Source organism: Lithobates pipiens, unplaced genomic scaffold (genome assembly GCF_037356315.1).
Source record: "Lithobates pipiens isolate NorthernLeopardFrog02 unplaced genomic scaffold, aLitPip1_a1.2 Scaffold_19, whole genome shotgun sequence".
Classification (NCBI taxonomy): domain Eukaryota; kingdom Metazoa; phylum Chordata; class Amphibia; order Anura; family Ranidae; genus Lithobates; species Lithobates pipiens.
Window position 1 is genome coordinate 1603778 of NW_027507764.1, and position 15984 is coordinate 1619761.

At 48.8% G+C, this 15984-nt stretch overlaps 1 protein-coding gene across 1 annotated transcript in view; it reads left to right on the plus strand.

The window, feature by feature from the left end:
- The first annotated feature begins 414 nt into the window (after positions 1 to 414).
- The window catches only part of LOC143995767 (uncharacterized), a 51414-nt gene continuing 35844 nt past the window's right edge, over positions 415 to 15984 (plus strand). Inside the window, exon 1 of the mRNA XM_077490480.1 lies at positions 415 to 622. The gene's annotated coding sequence lies outside the window, so the exon portion shown is untranslated. The remainder of the gene's footprint in view (positions 623 to 15984) is intronic.

Here is a 15984-nt window from a genome sequence, read left to right on the forward strand (position 1 = left end):
AACAGTATGAAATGATTACTAATTTTAATAATAATGATGATGATAATAATAATACTAACATAGTATAACATGATTACTATTATTAATAATAATAATAATAATAATAATAATGATGATGATGATGATGATGATAATAATACTAACATAATATAAAATGATAACTAATTTTAATAATAATAATAATAATAATATACTAACAGTATGAAATGATTACTAATTTTAATAATAATGATGATGATAATAATAATAGTAATAATAATAATAACATAGTATAAAATGATTACTATTAATAATGATAATAATAATAGTATTAGAAGAAGAATCCTGTGACTCGTCGGTCCTCCGGGTCTCTCCATGTCTTGTTATTTCCTCCATATCCGGCCATCTGGCGGACCATTGTTCCCGTGTCTTGTCTGCGCGCTCCGGATCCGTACGTTCTACACATTCTCTGTCCTCCTCATTCAACAACTTCTCTGACTGCGTGCCAAATAGAAGGACAATTCCCCCCGGAGAGGGAGGAGAGGACTGTTTACATCTGGAAGACTGGGATGGAAGCTTCCATCGGGGCTCAGAGCACTCACCACGCCGGGCGACTGCACGCAGGACGCGGTTCACGTTCCCGGTAAGTTTTTACTGCTATTATTTTTACTTAGAAAATGATCGTGCCGGTACAATCTCCTTCCTATTCATTACACTGGTCGGAAACAGGTCCCATTTAGGGCTTCATCACACTAGCAGTTGAGGGTCAGTAAAGCTCTGTGATTGAGAGACTTTTTTTTTTACCCCCCCCCAACTGCTCCCCAATTAGCCACCAGTGGTGTACACATGCCACGGCAATGATGCTTTGCTTCATATTATATATATATATATATATATATATATATATATATATATAATTCTTTTTTTTTTCTTTTTTTTTTAGCAGAGACCCTAGGGAATAAAGTGGCGATTGTTGTAATATTTTATGTCACACGGTATTTGCGCAGCGGTCTTTCGAACGCATTTTTTTGCGGAAAAAATAATAATTTTCATGAATAAAAAACAAAAAAAAACTAAACAGTAAAGTTAGCCCAATTTTCTTTTTGTATAATGTGAAAGAGGATGTGACGCCGAGTAAATAGATACCCAACATGTCGCGCTTTGAAATTGCGCAACCCTCGTGGAATGGCGACAGGCTACGGTACCTAAAAAAAAAAAAAAAATCCCCATAGACGCCACATTTCAAAAAATTTTACAGCTACCAGGTTAGAGTTACAGAGGAGGTCTTTTGCTAGAATTATTACTCTCACTCTGGCGATCGCGGCGATACCTCACATGTGTGAGTTGAACACTGTTTACATTTGCGGGTTGCGACTTACGTTTGTGTTTTATTTAATTTTTTTCTTATTTTTTTTTTTTATTTTTTTTTACATTGTCCCTTTAAAAAAAAATAAAAAATCTGATCACTTTTATTGCTGTCACAATGAATGTAAACATCCCATGTGACAGTAATAGGGGGTGACAGGTACTCTTTATGGAGGGATCGGGGGGGTCTAAAAGACCCCAAATTGCTCCCTTGCATCTCAAAGTAATCAGATCGGCAAAATTGCTGAATTCTGAATATTGTCATTTTTTTTTTTTTTTTTTTTAAATCTGCGCCATTGGCAGCCGAGTAACCGTGGAAGTGACGTTGCTTCCAGGATTTTACATCGGAGACCCGTTCAGAGCCGAATCCATCTTTGTTCGGATCATTCCGGTATAACCCCCTTTTTAGCCATGAATTCAAATTTGCGTATGGTCGGCGTGAAGGGGTTAAAATAAGGAAGGAGGACAGTTTACAAAAAGGGCTATGTACCAACAATAGTTACAGCCGTGCATTTTTCATTCAAGAGATTTCAAAGGGTCGATGAGCCCCAAGGATCACAAGGGGCACCAAAGTGCAGATCCGGTGCTACCACTAGGCAAACTAGGCAGCTGCCTAGGGCACCCGGGCCACTGGTGTTCCTACTCTCTTCTCTCTGCAGCAAGCAACTAAGTCTCAGCATCAGCGGGCAGAGGGGGGAGGACTGCGTCTGTGTCCCGACTCTCGAATGGAAGCAAGCAAACGTTAATTGATGGGCGCTGGTAGGCTGCATTATTGGGCACCGGTGAGGCTGCATTTGATGGGCGCTTCATTAAAAAGGTACATAGGCAGGGAAAAGGGGGGTGGAGTTTCACCTAGGGTGTAAAAAAAACCCTTGCACCAGCCCTGCTGAAATATAGATCTTGACACAGTCCTCTACATGTTTCGCAGCAAAAGCTGCTTCCTCAAGAGGAGTCAATCATTGTCATCTGAAGAAACCAATGGAGCGTAAGACAGCACAATAGAGGCAACTAAAGGGGTAGCCCCCCAGGGCGGACATGGGAGACACTGGAGAGTGCTGAGTTCTAATATTTCTGGATGTGTTTATCCAAACCGGGGGTCAAGGGCAAAGGCTGAAGGCAATTTTAGTGGATATGGAAGTTTTTAAAAGAAGGTTTTTGCAGACAGGGACTATGTTGGGAGACTCCCGCCATACGGGGGAGGGGGGGGGTCTACCCCTTTGGGTGCCTCTATTGTGCTGTCTAACGTTCCATTGGTTTCTTCGGATGACAATGATTGACTCCTCCTGAAAAAGCGCCTTTTGCTGCGAAACATGTGGAGGACTGTGTCAAGATCTACCTTTTCGGTGCCCCTTTGGGGCTCATCGACCCTTTGAAATCTCTTGAATTAAAAATGCACGGCTGTAACTATTGTTTGTACAAAGCCCCCCTTTTTTTTTTAAATTGTCCTCTTTCCTTATTTTAATCATGTTTTTCTATTAATAAATTGTTACATTTTATCATACTTCTTGCCTAATCCTTGTGTACCGAGTCCAATCCTCTCCATTTTTGCCAGGGGCATGTTTGGGGGAGCCCACGGGGTATCTTTCTCTAATACTAAACCATTGTTGACGATGGTACCTGCCCCTATCTCCAGATCATTTCCATTGCGGCACTCCTCCAAATTATAGTCAGGAAGTGGAAAAATAGCAGATCTGCTGGCAGGATCACCCCTCACCGCCAATCCCTATGCTGGCTTCCGATCGCCCAGCGAATTAAATTCAAAATACTAACCACAACATACAAAGCCATTTCCAATTCTACCCCGAGCGACATCACCAACCTTCTCTCCAAATATCAGCCAAATCGTCCTCTCCGCTCCTTCCATGGCCTCATACTCTCAAGCTCTCTCGTCTCCTCCTCCCATGCCCGTCTCCAGGATTTCTCCACAGCCTCTCCCATCATCTGGAACTCGCTACCTCAACCTGCCCGGCTATTCCCTACTCTGTCTCCAGGCGATCCCTGGAAACTCGTCTCCTCCTCCCATGCCCGTCTCCACGATTTCTCCAGAGCCTCTCCCATCCTCTGGAACTCGCTACCACAACCTGCCCGGCTATTCCCTACTCTGTCTCCAGGCGATCCCTGGAAACTCGTCTCCTCCTCCCATGCCCGTCTCCACGATTTCTCCAGAGCCTCTCCCATCCTCTGGAACTCGCTACCTCAACCTGCCCGGCTATTCCCTACTCTGTCTCCAGGCCATCCCTGGACACTCGTCTCCTCCTCCCATGCCCGTCTCCACGATTTCTCCACAGCCTCTCCCATCCTCTGGAACTCGCTACCTCAACCTGCCCGGATATTCCCTACAATGTCTCCAGGCGATCCCTGGACACTCGTCTCCTCCTCCCATGCCCGTCTCCAGGATTTCTCCAGAGCCTCTCCCATCCTCTGGAACTCGCTACCTCAACCTGCCCGGCTATCCCCTACTCTGTCTCCAGGCGATCCCTGGAAACTCGTCTCCTCCTCCCATGCCCGTCTCCACGATTTCTCCACAGCCTCTCCCATCATCTGGAACTCGCTACCTCAACCTGCCCGGCTATTCCCTACTCTGTCTCCAGGCGATCCCTGGAAACTCGTCTCCTCCTCCCATGCCCGTCTCCACGATTTCTCCAGAGCCTCTCCCATCCTCTGGAACTCGCTACCACAACCTGCCCGGCTATTCCCTACTCTGTCTCCAGGCGATCCCTGGAAACTCGTCTCCTCCTCCCATGCCCGTCTCCACGATTTCTCCACAGCCTCTCCCATCATCTGGAACTCGCTACCTCAACCTGCCCGGCTATTCCCTACTCTGTCTCCAGGCGATCCCTGGAAACTCGTCTCCTCCTCCCATGCCCGTCTCCACGATTTCTCCAGAGCCTCTCCCATCCTCTGGAACTCGCTACCACAACCTGCCCGGCTATTCCCTACTCTGTCTCCAGGCCATCCCTGGACACTCGTCTCCTCCTCCCATGCCCGTCTCCACGATTTCTCCACAGCCTCTCCCATCCTCTGGAACTCGCTACCTCAACCTGCCCGGATATTCCCTACAATGTCTCCAGGCGATCCCTGGACACTCGTCTCCTCCTCCCATGCCCGTCTCCAGGATTTCTCCAGAGCCTCTCCCATCCTCTGGAACTCGCTACCTCAACCTGCCCGGATATTCCCTACAATGTCTCCAGGCGATCCCTGGACACTCGTCTCCTCCTCCCATGCCCGTCTCCAGGATTTCTCCAGAGCCTCTCCCATCCTCTGGAACTCGCTACCACAACCTGCCCGGCTATCCCCTACTCTGTCTCCAGGCGATCCCTGGAAACTCGTCTCCTCCTCCCATGCCCGTCTCCAGGATTTCTCCAGAGCCTCTCCCATCCTCTGGAACTTGCTACCACAACCTGCCCGGCTATTCCCTACTCTGTCTCCAGGCCATCCCTGGAAACTCGTCTCCTCCTCCCATGCCCGTCTCCAGGATTTCTCCAGAGCCTCTCCCATCCTCTGGAACTCGCTACCACAACCTGCCCGGCTATTCCCTACTCTGTCTCCAGGCGATCCCTGGAACCTCGTCTCCTCCTCCCATGCCTGTCTCCACGATTTCTCCAGAGCCTCTCCCATCCTCTGGAACTCGCTACTTCCATCTGTCCGGCTATTCCCTACTCTGTCTGCCTCCAGGTGATCCCTGGAAACTCATCTCTTCAGGGAAGCCGATCCCACCTCCAACTAATCTCCTATCACTTCCATCAGCTCCTCCCCCACAGTTACAACCCTTTGTACCACCTGCCCCACCCTATTAGATTGTAAGCTCTTCTGAGCAGGGCCCTCTTAATCCTCTTGTATTTTATTGTATAACTGTGTTGTCTCCCTTTTATATTGTAAAGCGCTGCGTAAACTGTTGGTGCTATATAAATCCTGTATAAGGCCGGGTTCACACTGCTGCGATGCGGGAACGCCGCGAATCCGCTGCGTTTTCCCGCATCGCACACCTCCCGCCGGCAGTTCACACTGCCCTATGCGGACGGCTGGGAGTGTCAATGTTATGTTAATGACACCCCCAGATCCGTCCGCATATCGCAGTGCGATCTGCCAACTCGCACAGGAATCGGATCGCATGGTGTGAACCCCCATGCGATCCGATTCTGTTGCGGACCAAAAAAAGGGTCCCGTGCGAGTTTGCTGCGGGAGCGATGCGAATTCAGCCATACTATCTGTATACTATCTGTATACTATCTGTATGGCTGAACTCGCATCGCTACAGAGATCGGATGTGATTTGCGGTGCGAATCACATCCGGATCTCCCCCCGCAGCGGTGTGAACCCAGCCTAATAATAATAATAATAATAATGTTACTGTATTACAGGGAAGACTCAGGAAAAAAAACAATATTACTGACAGATGGCATCATAGATGTCATTTTTATATTTAGTAAAACATGGTGCAGACTGGCGCTATAAAAATCCTGTATAATAATGATAGTAATAATAATATTTCTAATATTAACCCCTTCCGTTCTGCTCTATAGCGGATCCGCTCTGTGGGGAGGCCGTCAATAGATCTCCTCCCCTTGGCACGCTTGCCACGCCCCCCCAAAGGGTGATCAAAGAGCGGAGTAAGGGGTCGATCGCCATCCCTTACCACGTGATCAGCTGTCGGCCAATGACGGCTGATCACGTGATGTAAACAGAAGATCGGCAATCGTTTTTTGTTTTTTTTTTCTTCTCACGCCGACAGCATGAGGAGGAGAAAAAAAAAAAGCCGATCACCGGCTTCTGTTGAAGGGACATCGATCCTGAAGAGGAAGAGGTGAAGACGCCTTATATGTGCCCTCCAGTACCGCCTGCCGGTGCCACCTGCCAGTGCCACGAATCAGTGCCCACCAATCAGTGCTCACCAGTACATAAGTGTCAGCAATCAGTGCCAAATATCAATGCCCATGAGTGGCACCTATCAATCACCACCAGTGCAGTGGTGTCAATCAGTGCCACGAAGCAGTGCTGCTTACCCTGTTTCCCCAAAAATAAGACCTAGCGTGATTGTCGCTGATGGCTGCAATATAAGCCCTACCCCCCCACAAAGAAGCCCTACCCTGTTTCCCCCTGAAAATATGCCCTACCCTGAAAATAAGACCTACAAGGACTTTAACTAGGGCTCATTTGGGGGGGGGGGGTAGGGCTTATATTGCAGCCATCACTGACAATCACGCTAGGTCTTATTTTTGGGGAAACAGGGTATCAGTGTCACCTATCAGTGCCGATATGTGCCCATCACTGCAACCCATCAGTACCCATCTATTAGTGCACTTCAGTGCCCACCTATCAATGCCCTTCAGTGCCGCCCATCAGTGCCACTTCCAGGGGCGGACTGACAACTCATGGGGCCCCCGGGCAATAGGAGATTATGGGGCCCCCAGGCAATCAGAGATTATGGGGCCACACAGTATACAATCACATAGTATACACAGACATGTTTCTATTGGCTACTGGAGAGGTGGGGCAGCTATAATCTCTGGATTTTTAGACCAAAAGGATGTCGGTAAGGGACATTTCAGAGGCTGGCAACCCTGATGGGGCCCCCTAGTGGCCAGGGGCCCTCGGGCAGTGGCCGAGTGGCCAAATGGTCAGTCCGCCCCTGGCCACTTCTCATTGCCCACCAGTGCCACCTATCAGTTTCACCTATCAGTGCAGCCTCATCAGCGTACATCAATGAAGGAGAAAAATTAACTGTTTGCTAAATTTATTAACAAAAAATATAAAACGGTTTTGCATTTTTTTTTTTTTTTTAACAAAAAATAAAAACCCCCAGAGGTGATCAAATACCACCAAAAGAAAGCTCTATTTGTGGGTAAAAAAAATGATAAAAATGTCATTTGGGTACAGTGTTGTATGACCGCGTAATTGTCATTCAAAGTGCATCAGCGCTGAAAGCTGAAAATTGGTCTGGGCAGGAGGGGGGGGGGGGGGGGGGGGGGGGGTTTAAGTGCCCGGTAAGCAAGTGGTTAATAACATAATAGTAAATATAATAATAATGATAATAATAATTTTCCTTTAAGTAAATAAAATTCCTGTGTATGTGTGTTTCAAAATAATGACACCACCTTCCCTACATAACCTTTAGACTAAAGCCCCCTACAGACGGTGCGATTGTTGGACGCCGGGTGTCTGATTTATTTTGCCGTATGCCAGGATCTTGTCTTGCAAACGAACGTTACACAAATTGTCGCACCACAAACACGAACGTAGTGACGTACTACGAGGAATTTCAGCTCTTGAGCGCCACACCCTTTGGGCACCCTTCTGCTAATTTCTTTTTCGTGTTTGGTGAGCATGGATTCCGAGCGTGCGTCGTGTTTGTACATTTTGGAATTTTGGGTGACGGATTTGTGCACTGGCCACCCGAACGTCTGACGTGGCGCCGCCGCTCGAAATTTACTCGCCTGCCATCCAACATTTGTTGTCGGAAAATTGGAAAACAGTTGTCAAAAGGAGCGTACTAAGGGTAAGATTTTACGGGGCAACAGTCTGTCAGACAATCCCCCTTCCAGAAAGCGAACCGCGTGTACGAGGCTTTAGAGACGAGCGGGGGGCGGGGCGGGGCGGGGGGCGGGGTGGGGGGGAGGGAATGTCTTTAACTGATTTTGCCATATAATTACTGATTGGAGAATTATCGCTCAAAGCACAAAAACGCAGCTTTGCTTAATGAGATAATTAGCTGAACTTTGCTTGAAAAAACAAACAAACAAAAATCTATTTCCTGGCGCCACCATGGCAGCAAACTAGTGATAGGCTCCGCCTCTCTTCCACTCCCCCTCGGGACCAGCCAATAACATAAATGAACCACTCCCCGCCCGCGCTATAGCTGAAAGACGGTTACAGCACGGACCTACTTTGCCGGGAGGGCGTCCATAGAAGTCCTTCTGTGCTCGAGGGGCCTGCGCGCCCCCTGCAGGGCGTGGGCGGCGCGCTCTGTGATCAGCGAGTCTTTGAGACTCAGCTGATCACAGATTGGAGAAAGGGGTCGATCCCGACCGCTTACCGCGTGATCAGCTGTCAGCCAATGACAGCTGATCATGTGAGGTAAACGGAGCCGGTAATCGGCTATTTTTTCCCTTCGCGCTGGTAGAGTGAGGAGGGAAAAGAAGCCGATCACCAGTGGCTGTGAGAGGGACATCAGTCCCAAACGTGGAGAGCCTCTGCAGATGCTTCTGTGCCACCTACCGGTGCACAGCAGTGCCACATCAGTGCCCACAGTGCCACCTATAAATGTCACCAATCAGTGCCTCACCACCCGTGCTGCCTATCAGTACCACCTACCAGTGCCCATAGGTGCCACCTATCAGTGCCCATAAGTGACATCTATCAGTGCCCATAAGTGACATCTATCAGGGCTCATCAGTGTCGCCTTATCTGTACCCATCAGTGCCATCTTATTAGTGTCACATTATCTGTGCCTATCAGTGTCGCCTTATCTGTGCCTATCAGTGCTGCCTCATGAGTGAATATCAGTGAAGGAGAAAAATTACCCGTTTGTAAAATTTTATAACAGTCTTATCAGTGCTTATCAGTGTCGCCTTATCTGTGCCCATCAGTGCTGTCTTATCAGTGCCTATCAGTGCCGCTTTATCTGTGCCCATCAGTGCTGTCTTATCAGTGCCTATCAGTGTCGCCTTATCTGTGCCCATCAGTGCTGTCTTATCAGTGCTTATCAGTGTCGCCTTATCTGTGCCCATCAGTGCTGTCTTATCAGTGTCGCCTTATCTGTGCCCATCAGTGCTGTCTTATCAGTGCCTATCAGTGTCACCTTATCTGTGCCTATCAGTGCAGCCCATCAGTGCCCATCAGTGCCACCTCATCAGCGAATATCAGTGAAGGAGAAAAATTACCCGTTTGTAAAATTTTATAATAAACTATGAAACCTTGTTGTTTTTTTTTGTTTGTTTAACAAAAAATAAAAACTCCAGTGCTGATTACATTTTATCAGTGCCATATTATCATTGCCTATCAATGTCGTCTTATCAGTGCCCATCAGTGCTGTCTTATCAGTGCCTATCAGCGTCACCTTATCTGTGCCCATCAGTGCCATATTATCAGTGCCTATGGGTGTCGCCTTATCTGTGCCCATCAGTGCCGTCTTATCAGTGCCTATAAGTGTCGCCTTATCTGTGCCTATCAGTGTCGCCTTATCTGTGCCTATCAGTGTCGCCTTATCTGTGCCTATCAGTGTCGCCTTATCTGTGCCTATCAGTGTCGCCTTATCTGTGCCTATCAGTGCAGCCCATCAGTGCCCATCAGTGTCGCCTTATCTTTGCCTATCAGTGCCATATTATCAGTGCCCATCAGTGCCCATCAGTGCCGCCTCATCAGCGAATATCAATGAAGGAGAAAAATTTCCCATTTGCAAAATTTTATAACAAACTATGAAATGTTTTTTTTTTCAAAAATTTCTGTCTTTTTTAAAACCCGAGTGGTGATCAAATACCACCAAAAGAAAGCTCTGTTTGTGGGAAAAAATATATAAAAAATTCATTTGGGTACAGTGTTGCATGTCGGCGTAATTGTCGTTCAAAATGTGACAGCGCTGAAAGCTGAGCATTGGTCTGGGCAGGAAAGGGGGGGGGAAGAGCTAAAGGCCTAGCTCACTGCAGGTCTTCTATGAGCCGGTCCACAGGTGGGGGAAACCACAGACAGGCCACATTGCTTCTCACAGCAATTACAAACGTAGGAGGACATTGGAATGAGTTCCGCCCCCCCCCCCCCCGAGGCGGAGCCAACAAACGCCTTCTCCATGGATCTGCAGTCTAGCCTATAGATATTCCAACAACATTTCTGGTAATGGGATTCCTCCTGAGAAGTGAACGCGGTGGTCATATCCAATCCTCCATGTGGACTATGAAGGGCTCACGTTTTCGTGGCCATTCATCTCAGAAGCCGATTCCCCTTCACATACGGAGGCCGTGGCTGCAAACAGGACGACCGAAACCAAAATAATTTCCAGGAACGTAAAACACCCCTCCCCCTCCCTCCCCAGAGAACTTGATACAAATGATATCTTAGAAAAAAAGGGATTTTTATTTTACTGCAGATCGGGGAATTTCCAAAGGAAGAAAACAGATTGGTTTTCAATGGTGGAAGACTTCGGGAAAAACAAAGAGTATTGTCGGCGTTGGTGTACTGTGATGTATTGGGGACGATCAACGCCATATACAATAGACAGAAGCAATAAAAATAGACATACAATAATAACAGTAATAGGGGCGTATTTATAAAAAAGGAAATTGCATAGCAATTTGCCCAGTTAAAGTGTGTGTGCGTGAATATGGGGGGGGGGGGGGGATACAGTAAAACCTCGGATTGAGGGTAACTTGGTTTGAGAGCGTTTTGCAAGACAAGTAACATTTTGAAATACATTTTGACTTGATATACAAGCGATGTCTTGATATACAAGTAGCGTTATGTCACAGCTAATTATAAAAGAGAAGAGAGGGGCGCCTCTAAGTGTAGCAATGTGGTTACATTTAATGAAGGTACAACATTTAGAAACTCACATGGTTTATGATTAAAACAGGTACCTGGGGTAAAGCTGTCCACATAGACCACCCCCCGCACTGCCGTCGACGCTGTCTCTCATGGTGGAGGACAGGGGTCAGAATGGCAGTGTACAGGGGTCAGAAGGGCATGTGTACAGAGGTCCACAGGGCCAGGGGAGGGCTGGGCCAGGGGGCAGGGATGCAATTGCCCCCTGGGCTGCTCTGTTATGCGATGGCAAAGGCTGCTGTGTCGTCAGCTCAAAACCGCAACATGCACAGTTCTTGAGCTGGCCGAGTCCAATACTGTGAGCCAGCGATGTCTTCATGTCCTGGCTGACAGTCTGTGTTACACAGCACAGCCCCGCCCAGCCTCTCCCTACTCCACACCATTGGCTGGCAGAGGCTGGACCTGCTCTCTGCTCAATCTGAGCAGTTGGCTGGAATCCAGTGAGGCTCCTGGGAGGCGGGGACCATCCAAGTAAGTGAGCTCCTCCTCTCTCCTCCTCTCTGCAGCCAAAGAGTTTTTTTTTCTAGCAGCCTGTGCCAGTACCTTGCCCTCCTAGGGCTAGGTGGTATGATGTGGGCTGTCGCTGACATGCTGCAGTTTGGCTGCAGTGCTGGTGTACTGGCAGTCATCCTGCATATTGCCCCTTGGACATAGAGGATGCACATTTTTACTGCATGTTCTGAAGGTGCACAAAACGTCCTGCATGCTGCATGTTTGGTGCACTTTCAGAACATGCAGCAACAATGAGTAACCTAAAAGAAGTCTGAGGGGGTGTGACACCCGCCAGTACACCCGCACTGCAGCCAAACCGCAGCACACCAGTGTGAGCCTAAATGCTTGTATTCACTTGCAGCAGCCACTGCCACTCCTCTGAAAAGTGATCCATGCTCAGGTCACTTTTCAGAGGCATTTGACAGACAGTGAATAGTTGATATCACATTTCATCCCTGCCTGCTTTAACCCCCCTAAATGCCAATCCCTGCAGGTAATGACACAGTTCACTTTGAACTCCACCTTATTTCCATTACTCTCTGTAGGTATTAGATGTGGTCTCACCTTTTTGTTTGCACATCTAATACCAAAGGGTTCATTCACACTGGGGCGATGTGGGCGGTAGTGGTACAGCGCTGCTCGTTTTAGTGGCGCTTTACCATTGTTTTAGTGGCGCTAGCGGGGCACTTTTAACCCCCACTAGTGGCCAAAGAAAGTGTTAAAAACGGCCGTGTTGCATTCATTTCAATGGGCTGGGCACCTCTCCCAAACCGCCCCAATAATGCTGCTTGCTGGACTTTTCAGAATGTCCTTCAAGCGCACCGCCCCAGTGGGAAACCTGGGGTGGCATAAGAAGCACTTTACAGGTGCTATTTTTTAGCACTAAAACGCCTGTACAGCGCCTTCAGTGTTAAAGGACCCGAAAGAGAGTTCTGGAAATAAGGTGGAGTTCAAAGTGAATTTCTACACCTAAGTGGAGCCCCCCTTTCAGAAGATTTGAGGATATTATTAAACCCAGAGACTGGTGGACTTAGGCCACAATAGACATATTGAAATTCTGCCGCTACAGCAGACATTTCAATCTATCTCTGTGCAGACTGGTTGTACAGAATTTGACTCCATCAACTGACAGGACAACCAGCGTGTCTTTATGTTTTTTAGCGATCAGTGCTGGATGCTATAGCTGCCAGCAGTGATCACTGTATTCTGATGGCTTGGAAACTTTCCCCTCAGAGCACACACCGACACACGGCTCTTACGGAAGCTTGGTAATTCAAGTTCTGGGCTTCCCTAACATTACAGCCCTGTGGGGCTGTGACCAAGTCTGGGCAAGAGCTGGGATATGACATTACTTACCTCATATCCCTGCCACTCCTAAACCTGCTCCACTGCAGCACCAGGCCCACAATGCCCTTAATCTGGCCTGTGCTCCGGCATGCGCCTGCATGTGCATTTCTTACTATCCGCAATTGAGACAGGAGGAACCTGCACCCTGGTGAATCTGGTGTTCATGCCGGGGAGACAGCAGGACTTGCGTGTTTAGTCTGCTGCGCTCACTGTGACTCTCGGCTACTCTGCTGGCTTGGCTTGCCCAGTGGTGTGGTGCTCACTCACCAGAGAAGCTCCGGACTCCACAAGTAGTGCTAAGTGTGGTGGCAGTGACAGCACAGTCTTTAGTCTTCATCTTCCTGCAGTCTCATTGGTCTGTGTACTGGGTGTGGGGAAGGGGCCAGCTCTTTTTCTCAGTCTCTCTGGGGGCAATCATGCAGTCTCTTTCTGAGAGACTGCTCCATTCTCTGAGAGTCTGCTCCACTTCACACTACCTGTACAGAGACTGACTGCTTCACAGTGCCTGCACAGAAAGTGACTGCTCTCTCTGTGCAGGCAGTGTGAAGCGGGGTCTGTGCAGGCAGTGTGAAGCGAGGTCTGTGCAGGCAGTGTGAAGCGAGGTGTGTGCAGGCAGTGTGAAGCGGTCTCTCTCTCTGTGCAGGCAGTGTCGAGCAGTCTCTCTCTCTTTGGGGCAATGTGGAGCAGTCTCCCTCTCTCGCTGTACGGGGAATGTGGTGTAGATGGGTTGTGATTCAGTGGTTCAATGGGCCACTTGACTGGACTTTCCCCCCAGGCCTAAGGCTGCCAGACCTCCCCTGCACAGGGCGGTGCACAGGGGTCAGAAAGGCAGTGTACAGAGGTCCACAGGGCAGTGTACAGGGGTCAGAAAGGCCATGTACAGAGGTCCACAGGGTGGAGGACAGGGGTCAGAAGGGCAATGTACAGGGGTCAGAAGGGCAGTGTACAGAGGTCCGCAGGGTTGAGGACAGGGGTCAGAAGGGCAGTGTACAGGGGCCCAGAAGACAGGGATCTGCAGGGCAGAGGATAGGGGTCAGAAGGGCAGTGTACAGAGGTCCACAGGGTAGAGGACAGGGTTCATAAGGGCAGTTTACAGGGGTCAGAAGGGCAGTGCAAAGGGGTCAGAAGGGCAGTTTACCGAGGTCCACAGGGTGGAGGACAGGGGTAAGTAGGGCAGTGTACAGGGATCCAGAAGACAGAGATCCGCAGGGCAGAGGATAGGGGTCAGAAGGTCAGTGTGCAGGGGTCCACAAGGGGGAGGACAGGGGTTAGAAGGGCAGTGTACAGAGGTACGCAGGGTGGAGGACAGGGGTCAGATCTGAAGGGCAGTGTACAGAAGTCCGCAGGGTGGAGGACAGGGGTCAGAAGGGCAATGTACAGGGGTCCACAAGACAGAGGACAGGGGTCTGCAGGGCAGAGGATAGGGGTCAGAAGGTCAGTGTGCAGGGGTCCGCAAGGTGGAGACAGGGTTAGAAGGGCAGTGTACAGAGGTACGCGGGGTGGAGGACAAGGATCAGGACAGTCAGTGTACAGTGTTCTGCAGGACAGGGGTCTGCAGGGCAGTCTACAGCGTAGGGTTGCCACCTCATTCCGTTAAAACCCGAACATATATAAATTACACGAGTTCTGAGGCCCAATTTCATGCAGAGAAGGCACCAAGTGAGTTTAATTACCACCTTAATCAGCCACAGAACCCGTGTAATTATTATGTGTTTGGGTTTAACCACTTGCTTACTGGGCACTTAAACCCCCTCCTGCCCAGACCAATTTTCAGCTTCAGCGCTGATGCACTTTGAATGACAATTGCGCCGTCATACAACACTGTACCCAAATGACATTTTTATCATTTTTTTCCCACAAATAGAACTTTCTTTTGGTGGTATTTAATCACAGCTCGGAGTTTTATTTTTTGCTAAACAAACAAAAAAAGATGCAAAATTAAAAATCATGTTTAATAGTTTGTTATAAAATTTTGCAAACAGGTCATTTTTCTCCTTCATTGAAATGCGCTGATAGGCGGCACTGGTGGGCACTGATAGGCACAGTTAAGCGGGCACTAATAGGCACAGATAAGGTGGCACCAATAGGCACAGATAGGGCGCTGTGGGCAAAGATGGGCACAGATAAGATGGCACTGATGGGTGGCACTAAGGGGCACTGATAGGTAGCACTGATAGGTGGCACTGATAGGTGGCTCTAATAGGTGGCACTGATAGGCGGCACTGATGGGCACTCGTAGATGACACTGATGGGCACGGATATGTGGCACTGAGGTGCAGCACTGTTGTTGAGGCAGATTGTGGGCACTGATAGGTGGCACTGTGGGTACTGATGGGTGGCACTGATGGGTGGCACTGTTTTAATATTTAGGTGGAACTGGCAGGGGGCAGGTGGGCACTGATGAGCTGGCCGTGATCGGGACTGAAGTCCCTCTCACGGCCGCCGGTGATCGGCTCTTTTTTTTTTTCTCCTCGCGCTGTCAGTGCGAGGAGGAAAAATAGCCGATTACCGGCTCTGTTCTGTTGTGTCACATGATCAGCTGTCATTGGCTGACAGCTGATCACGTGGTAAGGGGTCGGGATCGACCCCTTGCTCCGATCCGTGATCAGGCGAGTCTCATAGACTCGCTGATCACAGAGCGCGCCGCTCGTGCACGGGACGATGTCAATAGACATAGTCCCGGCAAAGCAGGCCCACTCTGTAGCCATCATTCGGCTATAGCGCGGATCTCCAGTGGTTAAAGGGATGAGGTGGCAACCCTAGTACAGGGTTCTTCAGAACAGGGGTCAGCAGAGCAGTGTACAGGGTTCCGCAGGGTGGATGACAGGTGTCAGCAGGGTGTAGGACAGGGCTTTTGGGGGGTACAAATGAAACCCCATCAACCCCCCTAGATTCGGCCATGATTTAAAACTATCTTCCTTCTTAGCTATCTCCTGTAAACTACCAACTGCCTTGCCACCCATGTAATGGACATATTTCGAGTCCATGTCAGGGGGGCAGCATAGGGTGACAACCATGGCTTCCTCCATAGATACAGTGTATTGGCAGAAGTATCAGGTAATACTTGAAAAGAAAAAGGAGAAGAATGCAGCCACCACACCAAGGACTAGTAGTCTCCAATATATTACATTTTTGGTTTGGGGTTTAGACACCCCCACCATATATAACCCCTATTCTACTGTTTAATCACTTTGTAAGAAAAAATGACTTTAATTAAATGGCCCCCAGTTGAGTAAATTTATATGAGGCTTAAAGGGTCAGTCCATCCAA